Source organism: Elephantulus edwardii, unplaced genomic scaffold (genome assembly GCF_000299155.1).
Source record: "Elephantulus edwardii isolate Elephantulus edwardi_28Jun2011 unplaced genomic scaffold, EleEdw1.0 scaffold00007, whole genome shotgun sequence".
NCBI classification, from domain to species: domain Eukaryota; kingdom Metazoa; phylum Chordata; class Mammalia; order Macroscelidea; family Macroscelididae; genus Elephantulus; species Elephantulus edwardii.
The window spans coordinates 17,734,022-17,759,557 of NW_006399757.1; the positions used below are offsets into that span (position 1 = coordinate 17,734,022).

The window sequence follows — 25,536 nt, forward strand, 5'->3', positions numbered from 1 at the left end:
GGCAAGACATCTTCATAGGTTGAAACGCATCAGAAGTTCGGAGGGAGGAGCCTGAACAGTCTCTTCACTGAAGACTTACAGTCTTGAAGTCAAAATGAGCCGGAACCAACTTGATAGCAAGTGAGTTGAGTTGTTGAGTATTATACACTAAAACTTTTATATTTTGTGAAATATGTTGTACAGATTTTCAAGACTGTTGTTGCCTTTCAGTAGTACTTTGCCATATTTTTAAATGAAGCTAAATGTGATAATCTGTAAAGTTATCCTTGTTTCCACCTTTTGGTGGCACTCTTTCTTTTTTACTTTTTTTAAGCTTTCATTATGAATTATCTAAGCCTTAAAACATATCCTTTATTAAGGTTGAAATGTTTTTTTCCTGATAAAATCTTTGTTATGAATGAATGAGATTTCGAACTACTTATAGCCAGCCTCCATGGACTTTCCAAAGCTGTAAGTCCGTAAACAGAGGAGACTGCCCATTTCTCTTCCTCAGAGCAACTGAAGGATTAGAACCATTGCACAATTTGATAAACACTGTTCCCTTAAGGCTGTTTTATTTGACCACTAACTCAAAGCTCATTGCAGTTGAGTCAGAGACTGTAAAGCACGTGGGAGGAGATTGCTCATCTTTCCCCAAGAGTAGCTGGTGGATTGGAACTACCTGTAGTACAACCTTTGACCCTCTAGGCCACCAGAGCTCCACTGACTGCAACCAATTCATGCCAGAATATAAGTTTAAAAATGTAAGAATCATCCAGAATGACGACTCCTAAAATATTTTTTTTTGCTACTCCTCCCCAATCAGAAAACAGAAATATTTGTTGGTGAACTAAAGCAATCTCAACTAATTACTGCAGAGTCACTAATAAATCACCTTCAATCAGGTTTCTGAGGCTGTATAATACACAGTAGGAGAGAGCCTAGGAGGCACTGATAGATTGAGAAGTGAGGTCTTTGGAGTAAACAGTGCAACTCCCCATAGACTCCACCATCAGAGTTCCCAACTGAAGAGATAGGAACAATGATGCCATAACAAAGCCAGAGACAGTTTTATTCACTTTTTTCAAAACTAAACTTCCAAACACAAAAGTTTAAAGGAAGTTGATTCCTGTTGTGATATCCTGACATTTATCTATTACATAATCTTTAGCTATAGATCTTAAGCCTCAAAAAAAGTTTGCATTAAATTACTGGCTAAAGCTACAACAGAAGAAATGTTTCCATTTCAGCATGCCTTTGAATCAGCCTGCGTATCCTTTATAGCTGCCCTTCGCTTTATGATGCTGAACGTATGGCTCTCTAGCCCTCTCAGAGAACAGCAGAGATGAGATTGCCTTGTAGTCTCTTTTACACAGTTAATTTTATCTTTGTTTTCTTAAGTCACATTTCATTGTGCTCCGCTATGGTGCAAAACTAATTGGCTCTTATCACAGTTACATTACCTTCAAAGGCAGATAAAATTAATGCAAAGTACAAGATCACCACAATCAGAGATATCTGGTTAAAAGAGAGATGGGGCTTGCATAAAGAGGCTGCACAATTCACAGAAGACTCTGGCAGAATAATAAATCATGACTTTCTCCAGGTTATCATCTTGTGCTTTAGTTCATTATTTTGTATCATTTGTTTTAACCTTGGATTGTCCCCACTACATCTGCACTGCTGTGATTAATTCTGCTGATGAAAATACTGTCGAGGGCAATGCTGTATTGCATGACTAATTAGCCCACCGAATTATGTCCATAAATTAACATTTTGTTTTTATTCATTTAAATAAATCAAAGTTGTCCAAACTTAACTTTATAGAGATTATTCTAACATGATTTTTTTAACATGTTAGTTGTGTCCGTTTTTACTCACTTTTTGGTCAACTAACTCTTAAAGAGTTTCTTACTTGAACTTTTCTGTAATTGCTGAAGGTAAAATCAATGTCTTCTTGCTCAAGAGCAAAAAAGATATCTTAGGTTCAACTGCACTCTTTCTCACATTCTTCTGATTTCTCATTTCTACAATCCCTTCATTTTCTGTTTCTTTTGGTTATATGAAAATCATTACCATTGTGAGAAATGGAATTCTTGCCTCAAGAATCTTATATTGTTGTTATTGGGTAGCATCAAGTCATAACCAACTCCTTAGTTTACCATCCAGTGCATTCTAAGAGACTGTAAATCACACAAAACGAGATTGCCCATCCTTCTCTCAAGGAGGAGCTGAGATTGTTTCAAGAACGGAGAAATAAAATGGGAAATATTTCTCTCTATATAATGCATCATCAGATTGCTCATCTCCAAAGACTATTTGAAGAATAAAAGCACTGTCTTCCTGGAATTCTATTTCACTGGCCTTACTTTTTAAAAAACATAAGGGGAAAAAATAACTTAGATTCAAAATCCAAAACTTCTGGCTCTTTTGCTGAAAGGGTTCTTCGCTTCACATCAGGACGCTGACTAGCATGAAGTTACAAGCCCTCCTTAACAGCAGAAAGTGCTCATGATGACGTCTTTCCCTGTGTGTTTCTCCCCAAGTTTGAAATTTATTTTATAAAATGTCCCTCACAGGGATTAGAATTAGGCCTACTTCATTCCTGCATGACCTCATTAATACAACAAAAGAAATTCTGTTTTCAAACAATGTTATATTCATGGGTACTGGGATTAGGATTTCAACACTTTTTTTGGTACAATACAAATAAACTCCCAACAACTAGTCTAAATTGGCAGTATGGAGGAAATAGTTAAATGATTACACAACCAGAGCAATGTAACAGCTTTACACAGTGATTAAGGGAGCTTTAGTGTCCCAGTTAGAAGGAGGATTGGCCATCCTCTTCTGAAATAGCAGGCCTTTGAAAACAGTATGAACAAGAGAGCACACATAGACTAGAGATATGGCAACTGAGGCTGAGCCCTCAAGTATGGAAACACGTGAGAGGAAAAACTGCTGTAAACAGACACTAGTGATTAGAACATGGAATGTAAGAGCCATGAATGTAGGAAAATTGGATACTGCTAAGAAAGAAACAGAATGCATAAATATTGACATACTAAGTATTGGCAAAATGAGATGGGCTGGCATGGGACATTTTGAGTCAGATGATCATATATTCTACTATGCTGGAGATAAAAAGGTGAGCAAAAATTGGGTTGCTTTCATAGTTAAAAAAGTAATTTCTAGGAGAGATCTGGTGGCCTAATGGCAAGAAGCTGCACTGCAATCCCAGAAGCATGCAGTACGAATCCACCAGATGCTCTGCTGGAGAAGAAGGGTCTATCTCCTCCTGTACCAGTCGGATCTGAATTGACAGCACACACGTACAAAACAGTTTGCTCAGCTCCACGGTCAACACTCTTGGTACCAGCAGCCAGGAAATAAAAAAAAGTATTGCGATGGGAAAGTGCTGCTAGGGACCTCTCTAAAGTACTCAAGAGAAAAGTGCATCTGGTACAGGCCATGGTCTTTGCGATCACTTGTTATGCATCAGAGTTGGACAATGACTAGGGAGGATAGAAGGAGAATTGATGACTTTGATCTGTGGTGCTGGAGAAGACTATTGAATGTACCGTGGCCTGCCGAGAAAACAAACAGAATCATCCTAGAGAGGGTTAAGCCAGTCTACTCCTTGGAGTCAAGGATTCTGGGGCTTCGTCTGACATGCTTTGGACATGTTGTAAGGAGGGACAGGTCCTTGGAGAGGGACATCATGCTTGGTATGGTGGAGGGACAGCACAGGATGGGAAGACCCTCTATGAGGTGGATTGATTCAGTGACTGGGGTAATTGGGATGGATGTGTCAGAGGCAGTGAGATTGGCACAGGATAGAGCAGGGTTTAGGGCTGTTGTACATAGGGTTGCCATGAGTCACAAGCAACTCGATGGCACATAACAATAACAACAACAAAAGTTTCTAAAACAAAAAGTCATCTCTAGATATGTCTTGATATACAATGTTGTGAGTGACAGGATAATATCCATACACATACAAGGAAGTCCAGTGAATACCACCATCATTCAAATATATGGGCCAACAACTAGAGCCAAAGAGGAGGAAATAGAAGATTTTTACCATCTTTTGCAGTAAAGATTGATTGAATATGCTGTCAAGATGTATTAATAATAATAGGTGACTGGAATACAAAAGTTGGGAACAGAGAAGAAGGATCAGTAGTTGGAAAACATGAATTTTGAGATAAATGTGAAGCTTGAGATAGAATGATAGAATTTTGCATAAAAATAAATTACTTATTCATTCCAATTTTATAATAAATATAAATGCAGGCTATACACATGGATTTCACCTGATGGTATGTGTAAGAATCAGATCAATTACATCTGAGGAAAGAATCATTGGAGAGGCTCAATATTAGCTGTGAAAACTAGGCCAGATGCTGATTGTGGAACAGACCACTACTATTCATATGCAAGTTCAAGCTGAAGCTGAGAGAAATTAAATCAAGTCCATGGGAACCAGAATTTGACCTTGAGTCAAATTTTAAAATAATCTCAGGAACAGGTATGAGGCCTTGAACACTAGTGAGTGAAGACCAGATGAGCTGTGGAAGGATATCAAGAATATCATCCAGAAAGAATGCAAAAGGTCATTGCAAAGACAGAGGATGAAGAAAAGACCAAGCTGGATGTCAGAAGAAACTCTGAATATTGCACTAGAGTGCTGAGAAGCCAAAGCAAAGGAAACAAATCAAGATATTAAGGAGTTGAACAGAAGATTCCAAAGGGCAGTGCAGGAAGACAAAGTAAAATATTACAATGAAATATGCAAAGAGCTAGAGTCAGAATATCAAACCTCACTCATGCCGAACTCACTCAGCATTTCATAAACAGAGGAACTGAAGAACAAATTCAAGCCTCAAGTTTCAATGCTTAAGGATGCTTTGGGCAAGATATTTTTTTATTAATGATCCAGGAAGCATTAAAAGAAGATGGAAAGAGTATACAGAGTCACTGTACCAAAAGGAATGGGTGGACACAAAAATTTCATGAAACAACATGTGAGCCTGTGATGATGAAGGAAGAATTTCAAGCTGCTCTGAAGGAATTGGCAAAAAGTAAGGCCCCAGGAATTGATCTCATACCAATTGACATATTTTAACAAACAAATGCTACCCTGGATGTGATCACCAAGTTTTGCCAAGAAATCTGGAGGACAACGGTCTGGCCAACTGACTAGAAGAGTTCTGTATTTGTTCCCATTCCTAAGAAAGGTGATCTGACAGAGTGCGGAAATTATCGAACAGTATCATTGATATCACATGCAAGCAAGATTCTGATGATGATTATCCAAAGATGACTTGAACAACACATCAACAGAGAATTGCCAGAAGGGCAGGCTGGGTTTAGAAGAGGCCATGTTACTAAAGATAATATAGCTACTATCAGGTGGATCTTGGCTGAAAGCAGAGAGTACCAGAGGAATGTATATCTGTGTTTCATTGATTATGCAAAGACATTTGACTGTATTTATCACAACAAACTGTGGCTGACTCTGAGATCAGTGTGAATCCTAGAACACTTGAAAGTGCTTATGCAAAACCTATACTTGGACCAGGAGGCAGTCGTCAGAACAGAGCAAAAAAATACTGCATTGTTCAAAATTGGGAAGGCTGTATGCAGGACAGACTATTTGGGAGGTTTGGCTCTATGAGGAGAAATGTGACATCAGGATTGGAAAAAGACTCATCAACAATCTGCATTATGCAGATGACACAACCCTGCTTGCTGAAACTGAGGAGGACCTGAAGTGTTTGCTGCAGAAGATCAAGGACCCCAGCCTTTATTATAGATTGAAGCTCAACAACAAGAAACCAAAGATTCTCACGACTGGGCCAATTGGCAACATCATGATAGATGGTGAAGAGATTGAGATTGTTGACAGCTTCAGTTTGCTTGGTCCCACAATCAACACTCTTGGTATTATTAGCAGCCAGGAAATTAAAAGACGAAATGCATTGTGAAAATCTGCTGTCAGTGACTTCTCCAAAGAAGAGCAACGATGTCATTCTGGAGACTAAAGTGTGCTTGATACAGGCCATGGTCTTTGCAATTACTGCTATGCATTGGAAAGCTGGATAATGACTAGGGATGATAGAAGGAGAATTGATACCTTTGAGCTGTGCTGTTAGAGAAGAGTGTTGAATGCTAAGAGAACAAACAAATTCATCCTGGAGAGGGGGAAGGCAGGCTGCTCCTTGGATGCAAGAATTCTGTGCTTAGTCTGATTTATTTTGGACATGTTGCAAGGCAGAATCAGTCCTTGGAGAGAGACACCACACTTGGGAGGGTGGAGGGACAGTGCAGCACAGGAAGACCCTTGATGAGATGGATTGATTCAGTGACTGGGGCAATGTTAGTAGGTGTATCAGTGACAATAAGAGCTATTGTTTGTAGGGTTGCTATGAGTCGCAGATCACTCAACGGCATATAACAACAACAACTACAACAGTGGCCTAGTTGGCCTAGTGGCAAGAAGCTACCTACGCTGCATCTCAAAAGCTTGCGGTTCGAATCCACCAGTTGCTCTGAAGGAGACACAATCTCCTTCTGTACACTTACTTGCCTCTAAAAACCTGACAGAGGGTCACCTATGGGTCTGTTCCAATTTGATAATATACAACAAGTGGCTTAGTAGTAAGAAGCTTCAGTCTCAACCTAAAGGCACTTAGTTCAAATCAACCAGAGATTAGGTTTCTATGTCTTTACATGATGCTGCAGATTTGGAACTTTTCATCCTCCTTTGGTTAGGATTGTCTTAGAAAAATGCAGGTTCTGTGAGAGTAGTTGAGGAAGCAGAGTAGTGATACATAACACAGATGTTTAACCTTGGAATCTGTCCAATAATTTCAGTAGTAAGAACTCATAACTTAATTCTTTCTGATATTTAATCTACAGTTATATGTAGACTATGCATATATACACATATTGTTTGTGTATATATGTGTGTGTGTGTTGTTGTTGTGTATGCTTTTAAGTTAGAATCTACCCATAGTTGATCCTCCAGAGGGTTTTTAGAGGCAATAAATCACACAGGGTGTAGGTTGTTGTTGTGTGTTGTCAAGTCAATACTCTTAGTTTCCCTATGTCCTGCTTATCTTGAGCCAATCTTACTGTCTCTGACACACCTACCCTCACCATCTCAGTAATTGTGTCAACAGTCTCATCTCCCTGCACATGTACTAGTTAGCCTTCAATTTTTGCAATAATGGTCTTCCACAGTATTTGTCCTTATGAGACTGTGTTAGTTCACTCAGCATAATGCTCTCCAGCATCTCCCAAGTTACATAGTGCTTTTCCAAATGGTTGTTCCTGAGTGCTACAGAAAACTCAATTCTTCATATGCCATCCTAACTCATTGTCCAGCTTCAGATGAATATCAAGTGATTGACAATACCATGACCTAGATTAGGCACACTTCAGTCTTTAAACTGACTTCATTGTTGCCAGAAGGCTTGCCCAAAGAAATAATCTTCTAATCTCCTGACTTCTGGTATCTTTGCTGTTTTTATCTATCTGCTGTTGATTTTGCTATTGTTTTGGTGAAATAATTGACATTTCAATCTTTTCTAAATCTCTCATGATGTTGCCTATTGACTCAGTAGTAAGGACATTTATTTTCTTGATGTTAAAATATAATCTATATTGAAGATTGTTGTCCTTGATCTCCTTCTGCCACATGCATTTCAGGCCTTCTTCATTTCAGCAAGTAAGGTTGTATCATCTGCATAACGCAAGTTGTTGATGAGTCTTCCTCCAGTCCTAATGTCACATCCTTCTTCATAGAGTCCAGCTTCACAAATTGTTTGCTCAGTATACAGATTGAATAGCTATGGAGAAAAGAAACAAACTGATGCACATTTTACCTGATCTTAAACCAGATAGTGTTCCCTTATTCAGTTTGGATAACAGGTTCTTGGTCTAGGTACAAATTTCATAGGAGCATAATTAAATTTTCTGTTATTTCCATTCTTTTCAATGTTAACCATAGTTTGTTATGAGCCCACACAGTTAAATGCCTTTGCATAGTCAATAAAACACAGATAGACATTCTTCTGGTAGTCTCTGCTTTTGACAGGATCCGTCTGACATCAGCAGTGATAACCCTGGTGGCATGCCCTCTGCTAAATCCAGCTTGAACTTCTGATTCCTTGGTTCCCTGTCAAACTACTGTTCCAGACATATTTGGATGATCTTAAGCAAGATTTTTTTTTGCACAGGATTTGATGACATTGTCTGATAATTTCCGCATCCTGTTGGGTCACCTTTCTTGGGAATCATCTCTTCCAGTGAGTCAGCCAGAAAGCTGTCCTTCAAATATCCTGGCACAGATTGATGAGCATGTCCAGAACTGTGATTTTTAGTTAAAATACGTCAATTGGTATCCCATCTTTTTGTGACACCTTATTTTTGGCGATATATACATGGAAAAGAAAGATTAACTGGAGATTTTACTTGAGTATATACTTTTAAACTTCAATAAATAGTGTTCTATAATATTTCTTAAGAATTCCACATTTCATAATCCAAAAGCTCTTACCTAGTGTCTTATAAGCAAGTCTATTAATAGAGGAGAATTTATAATTCAAGTAAAGGAAAGGAGGAAATCTAGTCTTTATAGAGCACACACCATGTGATCAAAACTATTCTGGCTGCTTCACCTGTGATCATAATAAATCACTGAAATAGTGTAAGGTATTTGGTCTCCAATAGACAAGAAATCAGAGATTCAGATGTCCATTAACTGCTTTGTAATACCAGAACTACTAATACAGTCAAAATTACAACTAACGTCTAGAGTCTATTTAATTATAGATTTTCTAATTCCTATTTCTGTATTTTTGAATCACATTTCAAAAATACATGTTTATAGGTAATTTTTGAAACAGTAAATTAAAATCTTTTACTTTTTGGATACCCTATTTGTGAAATCTATATAAATGTATGTGACTGAGTCCATAACAACCCTATAGATCAATCCCAAATTTATTTTCTCCTGCAATACTATTAAAGAAGTTCATGTGGCAAAGTGATTAAAAAAGGGCTTGGCTGCTAATTCAAAGGCCCAATCGAAAGAAACATCTCAGTTAAAGGTTTAAAAATACTGTCTCCTGAGCATCTTATCTGAAGATCCAATAGGTCAAGGTGAAAATGTGAAGAATTTTATGATTTAGCAAATTTGTGAATATTTGTTGCTATGGTACTAGAAAGCTCCTGTGAAGGACACATATTTTAGTTTGTAGTTTAAGGTATAAGCTTTCTAAAGACCTAAGTATTTATAGGAAAAGAGAAAAGAATAGATTCAATGGTGGTAGACTGGTGATCCATAAACTTCAATGGATGTGATAGTTTACCTGCTTTATCACTTCACCTAATATGTTCAGCTACTTGACATAATCTCATGCCGCTTTTTCTCTTATGCACTCTGATCGAAGCACACTGCTATTTTCTTGGTTGTTCTGACATGCATAGGTTCTTCTGTCAATTCCTTTGCCCTTGCTGTTTCATCTCCACCATTTGTTTTCCCTGAGACTTTTGCAGGGTTCTTGGTAAGGCTCAGCCCCTAATGACATTGCCTCAACGTGACCTTTCCGGAGCATGTTAACCAGAGTCAACATCTATAGATAAGGTGTTTTTAGAATTTATAATCAAACATTTATTTTTTATAGAACTTGTTGTTACATGCTGTCAGGTCTCCTGCAACTCATAGTAACCGTATGTACTATATAGTTCTAAACCCTGCCTTGTCCTGAGCCAGTCTCATTGTCTCCAATACACCTACCCCGATTGCCCCAGTTACTGTATCAGTCCATCTTATCCGGGGTCTTCTTCTCCTGCACTGTCCCTCCATCCTTCTCAGAATAATGTTTTTCTCTAAAGATCAGTCTAACCAGGTTATATGCCCACAATTCTGTGAGTGGGAGCTTAAAAATCCTAGCCTTCAAGGAGAAACTTGGTTTCACCCTCTCCAAGTCAGATCTTTTTGTTTTCTTGGTGTTCTATGACTGTTCAAGACTCTTCTCTATCACCACAAATCAAAGACATCATTCTTATTCTGTCAGCCTTAGTCATTGTTCATCCCTGCAATGCATTGCAAATAATTGCAAAGACTATGGTCTGAATTAGGTACACTTTAGTATCTAGACTGACATCATTGCTTCTCAGTTCTTTGGAGAGGTCCCTGACAGAATCGAGTTCCCAATGCAATTTGTCTTTTGATTTCCTGACTGCTGGTTCCAAGAGTGTTGATTGTGGAACCGAGCAAGTTTTACTTGTTAACACCCTTGTTCTCTTCTCCACCTATCATGGTGCTGTCAATTGGTCCAGTGGTGAGAATCTTTGTCTTCTTCAAGTTGAGCTTCAATCCATATTGAAGGCTGCAGTCCTTGACCTTCTGCAGCAAGCATTTCAAGTCCATCACAGTTTCAACAAGCAAGGTTGTGTCTCCCATATAATGTAAATTGCTGATAAGTCTTCCTCCAATCCTGATGTCACAGTCCTCCTCATAAAGCCCAACCTCCTAAATGATCTATTCTGCATATAGATTGAAAAGGTATGGAGACAGGACATATTTGTGATGCATTCCTTTCCTGATTTTGAATGATGAGGGGTTTACTTGTATGTATTTGTTTTCTCTTTTCTCTGAGACTAGGATGTAATCCTGGAGCTTCTTTGTCTTTCTCATAAACACCCATGTTGTCTCTTTTTGGGATTCCCCATCTCTAGCTACTGCAAAACTGATAGCTTACAAAGCACACCAGTCTGCAAAACTTGCCTGCTTAACTACAGTTGTGTGAATCATCTCCAATGGATTCCTTCCAATGAACCACCGAACCTAAGAGACACAGAGGACTGAGGGAACGGAATAAAGAAGGGACTGTTGATGTCAGAAATCATGGCGTTACACAACAAACCAAACATTTGGGACAATGCCAACTCAGCACTCTTTAGAATTGTTCTGTTACTAATCTTAGAACAAATTATGAATACAATTAAAACCAATTAACTGAAGAGTAATGTCAGTCTAGAGGAAAAGGTACACCTGAAGCAGGCCATGGTCTTCACAATTATTTGCTATACACCAGAGATTTGGACAATGACTATGGAAGACAGAAGAATCAATGCTTTTGAGTTATGTTGCTGGAGAAGAGAACTGAATATACCATGGACTGCTAAGAGAAAAAACAGGTTTCTTCTGGAGAGGGTGAAACCAGGCTGCTCCTCAGAGGCTAGGATTTTGAAGCTTCATCTAACATACTTTGTCTAGGTTTCAAGGGCAGGGGGAGGGAACACACCAGCCATTGAATAGGGATATCATGCCTGGGAGAGTGGAGGGACAGGGCGAGAGAGGAATACCCCAGATGAGATAGATTGACTCAGTGACTGGGGTAATGGGGGTAGGGGTATGAGAGACAATGAAATTGACTCAGGATATAGCAGGATTCAGAGCTGTTGTACATGTTGTTGTTGTTGTTATGTGCCATCGAGTCTCTTGTGACTCATAGCGACCCTTTTACAACAGCCCTAAACCCTGCTCTGTCCTGTGCCAATCGCATTGCCTCTGACACATCCATCCAGATTACCCCTGTCACTGAATCAATCCACCTCATAGAGGGCCTTCCCCTCTTGTACCATCCCTCCACCCTTCCATGCATGAGGTCCCTCTCCAAGGATGTGTTCCTCCTTACAACATGTCCAAAATAGGTCAGACGAAACCCCAGAATCCTTGCCTCCAAGGAGCAGCCTGATTTAACCCTCTCCGGGATGAATCTGTTTGTTTTCTTGGCAGTCCATGGTACAATCAATACTCTTCTCCAGCACCACAGCTCAAAGGCATCAATTCTCCTTCTATCATTCCTAGTCATTGTCCTCTCTCTGATGCATAACAAGTGATTGCAAAGACCATAGCCTGTATCAGACACACCTTAATCTCCAGAGTGACACCATTGCTCTTCAGTACCCTGGAGAGGTCCCTAACAGCAGACTTTCCCATCGAAAAACATTTTTTGATTTCCTGGCTACTGGGACCTAGAGTGTTGACCATGGATCCAAGCAGACTAAAGTTGTTAACAATCTCAATCTATTCACCATCCCTCCTGATGCTGCCAATAAGAAATTGTCAGCAGCTGACGTGTTTGGAATCACAGAAGCCAAAAACACTTCAGATACAAGTGGTCAGATCAAGGGTTGGACAATGAAAGGTATTTTCTGAAGGGACTTGGCAGATGTGAAGGGTTATCCTGGTGGAGGGTGGAGCTGGGAAATAAGTGGGTCAAGACATAGGGCCAAAGGCAGAGACAACAATATAACTAATGGATATATCCCAATGAGGGATATATCTTTCACTGTTCTATAAATTGCTTGTCTGTCAGGTACTCCTCTAAATCTGAACATTCAGATTAAGACAGACTCGGAAGAAGGATTGACCATCCACTTCTGAAATAGCAGGCCTCTGAAAACCCTATGTACTATGTTATACATAGGGTTGTTAAAAGTCATAGTCAACTTGATGGCACATAACTGCAACAACAACAATAACAACAACAGCAACCAATGGTGGTGAAGAAGGAAGTTGAAGCTTGTCTGAAGGAATTCGTAAAAAACAAGGCCCTAGGAATTGATAGCATACCAACTGACATATCTTAATAAACAGATGCAGCCCTGTACGAGTCTACCAGGTTGTACCCAAAACCTGGAGAACAAATACCGGACCAATTCACATTCTTCGGACATATTGCCAGGAGGGACCGATCCTTGGAGAAGGAAATTATACTTTGAAGGGTGAAAGGACAGCACAAGCAAGGAAGACCCTCAATGAGATAGATTGACTCTATGACTGGCGTAATGGGGGAAGGTGTCTTAGAGACAATGAAATTGGCTCAGGGTAGAGCAGGGTTAAGAGCTGTTGTACATAGAGTTGCTGTGAGCAACAAGTGACTCGATGGCACATAACCACGACAGCCTGTCTAAGTGTGTATTGGTGTTGCTAGGTGCCAGGAGTTGACTCTAACATATAGTGACTTTGTGTGCAACAGAACAAACACTGCCAGATTCTGCACCAGGTAAGTGTTGCTGCTGTGCCGAAACCCATTGTCTCAGCACTCATCGATCTACCTTGCTGGGCATCATTCTCTTTTTCACATACCCTTTACCAAACATGATCTCTTTCTCCAGGAACTAACTCCTCCTAATAATGTGCCCAAAGTGTGTGAAAGAAAATTTGCCTTTCTTGCTCCTAAGGAATATTTTGGCTTCACTTCTTCTAGGACACATTTATTTCTTTTTCTGGTAGTTCACCGTATACAATGTTCCTTGCTGACACCATAATTCAAAGACATAAATTCTTTTTATCTTCTTTCTTTATTCATTGTCCAGTTTTAATTTTTCAAATACCTTTTACAAAGCAATAGAAAATTATGTGCTACAGTACCAATGAAAGATTTGATCTACCATGCTAGGAATGGCAAATTAAAGAATTAACTTAATTCTTTAATTCCAATACCTCTTTAATTTGTTTTGTAAAAAAGTAATTTGATCAAATTATCTTCTGGTTCAAAATGGTTAATACCAGCACATTTCAACCAATAGCTCCTAAGATATTGGTCAGGTTCCATTTCATTTTCACAACTTCAAATTTTTCTAAACTCATATTTTGTATATTCTATATTCTAATTGTTAATGGATGTTTGCAGCTCTTTCTCCTTATTGTGTGTCCAATGGCATCAGGAAATGAAAGTTTTTCATTGCCTGATAGCTTTACTTTAATAGCATCATTGAGAGAGAATTTACTTCCAAGAAGCAGCTCTTTAAGTGCCTTACCCTCTGAGGGGCTCATCTTCCGGCCTCTAATAGATAATGTTCTGCTGTTTTACAAAAGGTATTCACTGGCCAGTTATTTCAGAAGTGGATGGCAATCCTGCCTCCTACTCTGTCTTATTCTGGGAGCTGCACTGAAATCTGCCCACTATGGGAGATCCTGCTGGTCATTGAAATACTGGTGGCATCGCTTCCAGCATCACAGCAACTTTGAAGCCACCACAGTACAACAAACTTGCACATGAATAGCGGCAGTGATATGGCAGAGAGGAATTCACCTGAAGATGTTCTGCTAATATTTGACAATCAGACCATAACCACCTAGAGTTGGGAGATTTGAAATTTACTTTTTTTGAAGTCATTGTTTTAAAAACCTTTGACAAGAAGCTACACTGCAATCCCAAAGGCATGTGGTTCAAGGCCACCAGCTGCTCTGTGGGAGAATGATGGGCAATCTCTTCCTGTGCAACTAACTGCCTCTGAAAACCTGCCGGAGGGTCAGCTATGTGTTGGCTCAGACTTTATGGTACACAACCACAACCACAACCACACCCAAACAAATTCCCTATTAACCTACATAATTTCCCGATTAATATTTCTTAGCTTTCACATACCTAATAAATTATATCTAAACAGTAAATAAAAGTTTAGTTTTGTAGTAAGTATATTGAGTTACAAATGCCTTGCCTAAGAGTAAGAGACTTGCAGAGACTTAAGTTACTCAAGATGGACAGGCCTAGGGGAAAAAAAAATTCAAAGTGTAAGTGAGCTTATCAAAGCAGCACAACTAGCTTGAGAGAAATAATTAGAATTTTAAAAATTTCTCCAAATCACAGGCTCATTCTTGCTGAGTCAGAACCAATTTACAGGTGACCTTCCAGGGGGCTTCTGAGGCTGTAAATTGTGTCAGAGGAGATGGCTCATTCTTCTCCCACAGAGCCTCTGGGGGATTTGAATTCTCAGAGAGGTCCAGCCTTTACATTCATATCAAAGCTCCTTACAGTCTAGGCTACCAGAGAATTCAAGTGTTCTTTGATGACATTCATGCTGAGATGGAAAGTTTCATCATTACACACCTTGTAACTGGAAGAACTATTTGGAAAGCTAAAAGCAAGGCTTTAAAATTTCTGCTCAATTCTGTTCAAAGTGAGGATATTCATCTCTTAGAATATATTTGATAAGACACTGGGTGACTGCTTAAAGAAATAAGAACTTACTATACTCCCATACCAAACAATCTGGTGGTAAAAAGTTGAGTTCAGCAACCCACTAATGCTGCTAGTACATAGTCTCTTCCTAGAAATCTGTGCCATCATCTTGAGCATATTATCTTTTCCACTTTGCATTTGTTACTTTATTGCTGCAAGATGACTCCCCAACTCTGTTGTTGGTAGTTGCTGTCAAGTACAACTTATAGTGACCCTATGAACAACAGATCTGAACCCTGTCCTATTCTGTGCCATCCTCATCATCACTAACACACTAGGGCCCATTGCTGTAGTGACTGTGTCAGTCTGTCTTGTAGAGGGTCTTCCTCTCTTTTACTGACCCTCCACCTTTCCAAGCAGGGTATTCCTCCCGAAGGAATAGCCTCTCCTAGGAACATGTCCAAAGTAGGTGAGGCGAAGCTTTGTCATTTTTACCTTCAAAGAGCATTCTGGCTGCACCTTCTCCAAGACGTATTTCTTTGTTCTTTTGTCAGTCCATTGGATATTCTCCAACACCACAATATTTTCTCCAACACCACAGTTCAAAGACATCAATTTTTATTCTGTCATCACTATTCATTATCCATCTTGCAGATGCATCACAAGTGATGAAAAAGACTATATCTTTAGTTAAGCACACGCTAGTCTTCAAGCTGATGTCATTGTTCCTCAGTAATTTGGAGATGCTCCTGATAGCAAATGTCTTTAAAAAATGGTGAAGATATGACAGATTATTTGGGAGGCTGGGCTCTATGAGGAGAAGTGTGGCATCAGGATTGGAGAAAGATTCATCTGTAATCTGCATTATGCAGATGACACAACTTTGCTTGCTAAAACTGAGGAAGATCTGAAGCGCTTGCTCAGAAGATCAAGGACTGCAGCCTTCAATATTGATTGAAGCTCAATATAAAGAAAACAAAGATTCTCACCACTGGGCCAATTGGCAGCATCATGATAGATGGTGAAGAGATTGAGTTTATTGACAACTTTAGTTTGCTTGGCTCCACAGTCAACACTCTTGGCACCAGCAACCAGAAAATTAAAAGAAGTATTGGGAAAGTCTGCTGTTAGGACCTCTCCAAAGTACTGGAGAGCAATGGTGTCACTCTAGAGACTAAGGTGCACCTGACACAAGCCACGGTTTTTGCAATTACTTGCTATGCATCAGAGAGCTGGACAATGACTAGAGATGATAGAAAGAGATTTATACCTTTGAGCTATGGTTCTGGAGAAGAGTATCTAATATACCATGGACTGCTAGGAGAACAAACAGGTTGGTCCTAGAGAGGGTTTAACCAGGTGCTCCTTGGAGGCAAGGATTCTGAAGCTTCATCTGACATACTTTGGACATGTTGCAAGGAGAGACCAGTCCTTGGAGAGGAGCATCATGCTTGGGAGGGTGGAGGGACAACCCAGGAAAGGAAGACCCTCGATGAGATGGATTTATTCAGTGACTAGTGTAATGGAGGAAGGTGTGTCAGAGACAATAAGATTGGCACAGGGTAGAGCAAGGTTTGGCGCAGTTCTACACGGTTAGCTATGAATTGCAGGTGACCCAATAGTACATAACAACAACAACAACAACAACAACAATGTCTACTTCACAGACTTAAAAATATTTTTCTTCCTCTTTTGTTTAGCTTCTTCACTTAATAACCTTACCACTCCAGAAAGTTTAGGGAAATGAGATGAAAGATATTGCTGCTGGAGCCAAAGTAAAGGAATTGGACATTTCTTGGGTTTTATTTTCTGTTTGGTTTTTTCCCCCAAAAAATGTTTCTTAGCAAAGAAAAAACAGAATAAAGAGTGTTAGAAAACAGAAAAGACAGTCACTAGTTGTATAGTAATGAAATATGGCTGAAATGTATTATTTAAAACCATTCAATCACTGGCTTATCTTTCCTGATTCTCTCAGGGTGCTCATAAGTATAATCATCTGACTGTATCTTTGAAATAGCATTAGGATTTGGGAAGCATCTTAATAAACACTAACTGAAGCCACTCTGAGGAAAACATCATTAATCATGTCATCTGATAACAGATACTGTCAGTGTTACATTTAGGAATTTATACTCAAACTGAATTTCAGTAAACATGCGTTGTGTGCATTAGGGATTAGGAAAATGATGGCTTCTTTGTTTACTATAAATGTTTTTAAAGATTGAAAGGAAAAAAATATCATTTAGACCTAAGTTTTGAAAAATGGAATCCATCTAGATCCATTTCAACTCTCATTCGCAGACTCTTCACTTCAGCTAGTTTTGTACAATGCTTATGCAGCCTCTCCCTCCTCAAAACATTCTTCTTCTTATTATTATTATTTCACCAGTAAAGTACTGAAATTCTACTGGAAAAATTAATAGAACACTTCATGGCATTTAAAACTATTCTTTTTGAAAAATAAGTGAGAAATTTAAGACAGCTACTTGTTTTGGGAGCTCTGGTGGCCTACTTGCAAGAAGCTGTGCTGCAATCACAAAGGTACTCAGTTTGAATCCACTATCTGCTCCATGGGAGAAGCAGGGTCATCTCCTCTCATGCAATTAACTGCCTCTGAAAACCTGATGGAGGGTCATCTATGGGTCTGTTCTGACTTGACTGTACACAACTACAGCAACAACTTATTGTTTCTGATTCCTTCAGGATACTCAAGTATAATTATCTGATTGTATCAGCCAATTGGCAGTATCAGGATGGCTGGTGAAGAGATTTAGATTGTTCACAGCTTTAGTTTGGCTCCACAGTCAGCACTCTCGGCACCAGCAACCAGGAAATTAAAAGATCTATTGTGATGTGAAAGTTTGCTGTTAGGGACCTCTCCAAAGTACTGAAGAGCAATGGTGTCACTCTGGAGATTAAGGTGTGCTTGATACAGGCCGTGGTTTTTGCAGTCACTTGCTATGCATCAGAGAGTTAGACAATGACTGGGGAGGATAGAAGGAGAATTGATGCCTTTGAGCTGTGGTGTTGGAGAAGAGTTTTGAATATACCATGGACTGCTAAGAAAATGAACAGATTCATCCTGGAGAGGGTTAAACCAGTCTACTTCTTGGAGGCAAGGATTCGGAGGCTTTGTCTGACATACTTTGGCCAGGTTGCAAGGAGGGATCAGTCCTTGGAGAGGGATGTCATGCTTGGTAGGGTGGAGGGACAGCGCAGGAGGGGAAGGCCCTCTATGAGGTGGATTGATTCAGTGACTGGGGTAATCGGGATGGGTGTATCAGAGACGGTGCGATTGGCACAGGACAGAGCAAAGTTTAGGCTGTTGAACATAGGGTCGCTATGAGTTGCAGATGGCTCGATGGCACATAACAACAACAAACAACAATGATATCTAACAACAACAAAACTTAGCAGTTCCAAAAGAACAAGCAAATACATTTTGGAGAAATTACAAAGTATGTCTTGAGTGCTTCTTAGAGGCAAGGATGATGAAATTTCATCTCATACACATACTTTGGGCATGTTGCTAGGTGGTGCCAGTCCTTGGGAAAATATATCATGGTTTAAAAGATGGAAGGTTAGAGAAAGAGGGAAGACCCTCAACAAGATAGACTGACAAAGTGACTCCAACAATGAGCCTGAATGTATCAGAAATGATGAGGATGGTGCTGGACAGCGCAAGGTTCAGCTAGGGTCACCATGAGTTGGAATCGACTCCAGGGAGCCTAACAACAATATCGAGACTTGTAATTACTGTGGCTTTATGATTTTATACATTGTAGGAAGCATTTTTAGAAATCTTAGCTGTTTTTGCTCACTTACTATTCCAGATGGATGTTAGAAAGGCTTATGAAGTTCTCTTTACACTTTAACAATGCAGATGACACATCCTCGGTGGCTAAAAGTGAAGACTTGGAGTGCTTTCTGTAGAAGATCAAAGACCACCGTCTTCTATAAGAATTGCATCTAAACATCAACAAGACAAAATCCTCACCACCAGACCAATAGGCAACATCGTGATAGGTGGGGAAAAGATTGAAGGTGCCAATAATTTTATTGTAATTGGATTTATAATCAATATCAATCATAACAGCAGTTAAGAAATTAAAAGATGTGTTATATTGGAAAAAAATTTGCTGTTAAGGACCTCTAAAATTCTAAAGAGAAAGATGTCAGTTTAAAGACTAAGGTGCACCTGACCCAAGCTATAGTCTTTTAAATTACTTCTTATGCATGTGGAAGTTGGATATTGAATAAGGATGAAAAAAGCAGCAGCCTTTTAACTGTGATGTTGGAGAAGAGGACTACCTGCCAAAAGAACAAAGTCTGAGTCTGTCCTGGAGGAAGAGCAACCAGAGTGCTCCTTCGAGGCAAGGATGATGGAACTTCGTCTCACACACTTTTTTGACGTGTTGTCAGGAAGGTCTGTTTCTTCGAAATGAACATCATGCTGGGAAAGGTCAGAGAGAGGAAGATCCTCAACAAGTTGGATTGGTACAGTGACTGCACAATGGACCTCAGCATATGGAAAATTGTGAGGATGGCACAGGATAGGACAATTTTCAGATCTGGTGTTCGCGGGGTCACTGTGTGGTAGTTGGCTTGGTGGCACCTAACAAAAACAGTGACAGATTCTTGGAGGGGAAAAAAAATTCTCTTGGGATTTTGACTAGATGAATTGAGAACACAATCATGCTTGTAGAACTGTTCTCAAACAGGTTCATAAACTAAAATGAAATTTCTTTTGTAAGTCCGCTTGATTTCAGATAGTAAATAAAAACTATTAATCTTTAAATAGTGCACAGCATTATGTTTGGTATTTTAAAAAAAAACCAAACCTCTTGAAAAAGGCATTTGAGGGGGGAGGGCTGGGTGGGGAGAAAAGTGCAGCAATGAATGAATGGAAATCCAAAATCTCTGTAAATATTCATTAAAATTATTTTTTTAAAAATGCATTTGAATTCCCCAACTCAGTGTATTCATAGTTGATTCTTTCAAAATCTTCAAGAAAGTTTTCATTGTTCCATTATACTGGGAACAAGGTTATTAATGACATTCAAAGGGAGCCTTGAAACCACAATACTCTTTGAGGAATATGGGGAAGATATACAAATTAAGTTAAAACGGCAAAGTTTATAATTTTGTATTAAATTCAATATTTTCTCATGTGAGTCATTTTAGTCATTTTAGTAAGTTTTTGTGAATTACAATAGTGTTTCTCTTTACTTCACTTCTTTAGTTTTGGTTTGACAATAACAATAGAGAACTAATGATCATTTTGGTTCTCTCTTTCCAGTATTGCTATCTCATTTCTTTGTCTTGTCCTATTCCAACAGTTTAGCACTTTTTCTGACTTTATAAAGGAAGTCTTCCATGTTCCATTTTCAGCAAGTCTGAGTAGATTTTCTTTATTCGATTAAGAGAGTTCCAGTTTGTTGTCATGTGCCATTGAGTCATCTGTGACTCATGGCGACTCTATGTATAATAATATTCCCTTATCTAGGTGGTTTCTTCTTACAATGTTGTAAAAACAAGTCTAGTGAGCTAAAATTGTAATACATATGTGTATATATGTTGTTGGTAAGTGTCATAGGATTGACTGCGACCTTGCCCTATTCTGTGCCATCCTCATCACCTTTGACACACTTGAGCCCATATACATTACATATGTACACACACACACACACACACATGTGTGTGTGTGTATTTGTGTACAAATATATAGGGAAATCTGGTGTCATAGTGGTAAGGGCCTGTGCTGTCAGCCTAAGTCATGCAGTGTGAATCCTCTAGTTGCTGTACAGGAAAAACATGGCAATCTCTTCCTATGTGATTTAAAGCCTCTGAAAACCCACTAGAGGGTCAGCTACGTCTGTAACACTGTAAATATTTGTTTCAAGCATGCTTGGAAAAAAACCTTTCTGATTAATTAAATGAATTATGAGAGTGGAGTTACTTACATCTTATTTTTTAATAATTTGTGACAGAATGTTAAAATCGCCTCATTTCTTCTACAATCTCAAAGTCTTTCTCCATTTATATTTAATGATAACTTCTAGTTGTTGTGTACTGTTGAGGTGGCACCTATTCATAGTTGACCCTCCAGTGGGTTTTTCAAAGACAGTTAATCTCATGGGAGGAGATTGCCCATCTTTCTCTCATCAAGCAGCTGGTGAGTTTGAAGGAATCCCTCTGAGATGACAGCACAGTTGCTTATTACTAGGCCACCTGAGATCCCTGCTAACTTGTTAGTGCACAACTAATGGTTAGTTTCCTAAATGTTCCTAATGAACATTTCCTTAGTAGGTTAAATCAGCAAATTACATTTCAGTTTTGTTTTTATACAAAGACATTCTTTTGTCTTTGTTAGTATTTACTTGCAAAATCTTCCTCCATCCCTTTATGGTCAAAGGTCTTATCTTCTCTGATAATCTATTTTAGATTATATAGAGGGAACTATTGATTTAAATAACACATATTTAGTATTTTTTGTTTTATTTCTCACTTATATGCTATTTTCTGCTAACTTTGTTTAGTTTTGCTTGTGCTTTTCCACCACTTAGCTTGTTTAGAAGTTTGGAAGTTGTCCATCTCATGTTTTCTTCATTTTCTGTCATTACTATCAAGTGAGATTGGACTCTTCATTGAGTTTTCGAGGCTGTAAAATCACTTGGGAGGAGATTATCCACTAGTGAATTTGAACCACCAGAGAGGCATAGCCAACATTTAGGCTAGCAGCACATCTGTCTACAGACTATGCCTTTTAATTTTAGAAAACATGTTAAACTCAAGATTTTCTACAAAACCAGTACTTAATTGATGTCAGTGACCTCCCTTTCAAACTAGACAAGGGCCTTAGCATGCGTAAACTAATTCAACCTGCATGTTCTGCGGATATCATTTGGAATTTAATTTCTAAATGATTTTTTAAAATATATTTTATGTGATGACTTTATTTCTATGTGAATTTGACCTTCAAAAATGCCAAAATGTAAACTATACGTGAAAAGTAAATTTCTAATCCAGTGTCCTTTATTTCTTTTTACTATTGTTTTTGTTGTTTGTTCTTCTTGATTGCATTTATTTTTCATGTCTGTGTTTTTAACACTTTAGGAAAGCATTCAAAGTAATGATTTGAGTCTTTTCATATACCAAAATAATCTCATTTTGTTCTGAAACTTAAAATACAGTTTGGATGGGATCAGAAATATAAGTTCTATATAATATTATTTTAGAATTGCTGATTGCTCAGATGTTCAAAATGAGAAGCCTGATGGTAATCTTAATAGTATTTCTTTAAATCTAGAAAGTTTTTACTTTTTAGAGGCTTTTTGAGCTGTTCTCTATATTCTTGGCCATCAGAAATTTCATTTAATATGTCTAGGTATATGGTCTCCTTCCATGCCCAATGTACAGAGATTTTATTTCTTCTAAAGAGACAATGACATAAATCATTTTAACAGAGCTGTAGGGTCACTTAAGAGGCCAAACGGATTCAAGAAGAGAGAGGATATTTAAAAGAATGTAAATGCATTTCTTCCTAAAATATCTTACTGTGCACATAGAAGACCAAGGAAGATGAAAATAAAGTATCTAACACCACCAACACCGTGTTAAGTAATTCATAGCAGGAAACGAGTTCTGCTTTTTAGAATACTAAGTTATACTAATCATTTGGGGCCAAGATCACTTGGCCAGCAAACTGTGAAGATGGTTGAGGGTTGTACCAAATCTAAAAGAATGGGCACAAGGAAACTGAGTGCAGGATACACAGTCTCCAACTAGATGTCAACGGGGTAGTTTTCTTTCTCCTTAGAGCGTATTTTGTACAGTGCTGCTTCCTGCCTCTCCTATCATAAGTCCCTCCAATGGCTGCTCAAGTTTAGAGCTGAGACTACTGCCTTAATGAAGGGACCAACAATCACAATTGTTTTGGGATTGTCTTGATCTGTATTTGGGGTTGTCTTGATTACCACTGGGTCTTGATCATATGCAACTTCCTGAAGTGGTTCAGCATCCTCCAATTGTTTTTGTTACAGTGACTCTTCATATTCTTTCCATCTTTTTCTTTATGCTTCCTACACAGTTCAAGATTATATCCATAGACTCCTTCAGTACCATGACTAGAGGCTTGAATTTACATGAGCATATTCTTCCTTTATGCTTTACTTTCCAGCTCGTTGCAAATTTCCTTGTATTGATTTGCTTTGTCTTCTCGAGCTGACCTTTGAAATCGTCTGTGTATCTGTTTTTCATTTTTTAAAAAATTGGTTTGCACGCAATAAATTGTTTACTTTATGTTTTATTCATGTATATTGTATTGGTTTATTTTTCCTTCCCCTCCTTCCACCCTCTAAACTCTGCAACCCTGTGATTTCTTCCTCTCCTCACCCTCAGCCGCCCTGCCCCCTCCTTTGAATATCCACACACATCTTCCTGGTTATCCTTCTGCTTTCATAATAATGGTTTTGTGCAGTATTTGTTCTTAGGTGCCTGAGTTAGTTCACACAGAATAATGCTCTCTAACCTCTTTATTACTAGACAGCATTTTTTCCAAATCTTTGCTCCTGAGTGCTGCATACTATTATGTGGCACTATTTATCTCATTTCTATCAGTATTTCTACCATTTGTTTGGCTTCTCTACATTCTGGAGCAATTCGCAGACTCCCATGGATCACTAAAAGAACAAATAAATGTATTGTGGAATAACAACAAGGGTGCTCCTAAGAGGCAAAGATGATAAAACTTCATTTCACATACTTTGAGCATGTTATCAGAAGGGGTCATTTCTTGGAATATAGTATCACACTGGCAACAGTGGAGGTCAGAGGAAGAGTCTCAATAAAACAGATCGCTGCAGTGACTGTAGCAATGGGATGCACCATATCAGAGATTGTGAGGATGGTGCAGGATAGTTCAAAGCTCAGATCTGTTGCTCTTAAGGTCACTCTGAGTAGTGGTTGACTTGATGGGACCTAAGAATGACAAATTTTTGATGTAATTTAAACATAAACCTTGACAGATTTGTAATTCATAGTGAGATATGTGGAAGGCACAGGGAAACAGGTTGGCTTTGTTTTCTGTTATGATTAATAAAGAAAATTCTGAAGTGTTCACATTTCAAAGTACTTTAAATCCTCCCAGTCACATTCAAACATCTGTACACAATAGCCTCACAAGTCTGACATTTTGCAGGATGAGCTCTAGTTCATGGTTCAAGTTCAAAATCATCCAAGAAGTCAAAGGGAAACAATCAATCTCAATCTGCTTTTCCCCAATTTGAGATAAATTCTATTATACTTGATGTGAAAGGTGGAAAGCTGTTTTGGAGCAAGGTAGGAAAGGGTCTTCTGATGATTTTTTTTTAATCAAATTACATGTGAAAACAATGGGCAAGGTTGTTTTTCTTTTTATTTTAAAATAATATATGACTCAGAAGTTCTATCATAAATGGACATGACTGAGGGATGGCGTTGGTGACTACCATTGCTTCAAAGCATGCATTGTTGGTGCAATGAATGGCTGGTCAAGACAAGAGTCCATGAGTCAAGGTGGCATAAACTCTGCTAGCTTCAGCCTGACAATGCAGATGGTACCGCACGTGCTGGCTCTGTCATCCACTGGTGTAGCTACCTGGACTTTCACATCTCCCACTGAGCACCATGAGATCCACTTCACTGGCCTTATTCTGTTTTTTGTAAATCAAGGCAAAATCAACACTCACTTGATCTGCAATGGAAGTCACTCTCTTAGATCCACCACCATTGGGCAAGACAATGGTGCTATTCCTCCACTCAGAGTCTTCAGTCTACTTCAGGACACGAGGCTCTGTGTACAAATAGTCTGCGGAAATGTCAAAAAAGCCCTGGATCTGAGACGCATGTAGGTCCATGGTGATAATATGATCCTCTCTTGATGTAGACAGCATATTGGCAACAAGTTTGGTGGGCATTGGGGCCCGGCTCTCAGCCTTTTTACAGTGCTGGGCGTGAGGGAAGCACAGGATAACTGTTGTAACCCTGCTGGCTGAAGTGACCTTGCAGGATTGATCAGCATCAGAAGCTCCATTAGATGGCGGTTGATTTCACAGCCGCTCTGAACAATGTGGACATCTCCACACACTCTCACCAATTTCTACGCGGGTGTCATGGTTGCTGAATTTCTTAGTCACCACCTTGCCAAGCTCCAGGCCCAGACAGTAGGAAATTTTCTGAGATAAATCCTGGTGGGAGCTGCCGTTGAAGATTTTGATAATTTGGTATCTTGGCCAATTGCCTGGTGAATACTGAGCATAACAATTACTGCTCGTGGGGATTCAGCGCTAATGGCTCTGGGTGACTTTCTCCATTTCACCTTCCAACATGGGGTGAGACTAACTGCCACTGTGCTGTTTTTACACTTTGAAGCCCTTAAACTAGAGACTCAAGTCTTTCTTCATTTCTAGGACTTGCCCTTTGCCTGTGTCAGTTTCCTAGAACTGCCATAGTAAATTTACATTTTATGCTTATATTTTGTACATTTCTGTTCAATACATTTGAGAATATAATATAATACAATACAATA

The 25,536-nt window shown here is 38.9% G+C and overlaps 1 pseudogene; it reads right to left on the reverse strand.

Moving 5' to 3' along the window:
• Positions 1-24,388: 24,388 nt before the first annotated feature.
• The window catches only part of LOC102854994, a 188,072-nt pseudogene continuing 186,924 nt past the window's right edge, over positions 24,389-25,536 (reverse strand).